The sequence below is a fragment of the Eimeria mitis genome, genomic scaffold (genome assembly GCF_000499745.2).
Source record: "Eimeria mitis Houghton genomic scaffold, Emh_scaff1508, whole genome shotgun sequence".
Lineage (NCBI taxonomy): Eukaryota > Apicomplexa > Conoidasida > Eucoccidiorida > Eimeriidae > Eimeria > Eimeria mitis.
This window is the reverse complement of record NW_013569559.1, coordinates 1,292-1,921: the sequence shown is the minus strand read 5'-3', so window position 1 is coordinate 1,921 and position 630 is coordinate 1,292.

The window sequence follows — 630 nt, the reverse complement described above, 5'->3', positions numbered from 1 at the left end:
TTGTGCTGCTGTTGCTGCTGCTGCTGCTGCTGCTGTTGCTGCTGTTGCTGCTGCTGCTGTTGCTGCTGCTGTTGCTGGTGCTGCTGTTGTGCTGCTGTTGCTGGTGCTGCTGTTGCTGGTGCTGGTGCTGCTGTTGCTGGTGCTACTGTTGCTGGTGCTGCTGTTGCTGCTGCTGCAGTTGCTGCTGCTGTTGCTGGTGCTGCTGTTGCTGCTGCTGCTGTTGCTGCTGTTATTGCTGGTGCTGCTGTTGCTGCTGCTGCTGCTGCTCCTACTGTGGCTATCGCTGCTGCTGTTGATGCTGCTGCTGCTGTTGCTGTTGCTGCTGTTCCTGCTATTGTTATTGTTGCCGTTGCTGCTACTGCTGCTGCTATTGCTGCAGCTGCTGCTGCCACTGTTGCTGCTGCTGCTGCTGCTGCTGCTGCTGCTGCTGCTGCTGCCGTCGTTGCTTTTGCTGCTCCTACTGCTACTACTGTCCTTGCTGTTGCTGCTATTGCTGCTGTTGCTGCTGCTACTGCTGCTGTTGCTGCTGCTATTGCTGCTGCTGCTGCTACTGTTGCTGCTCCTACACTTGCTGCTGCTGCTGCTGCTGCTGCAGCAGCAGCAGCAGCAGCTATTTGTGTATAAGGAAAG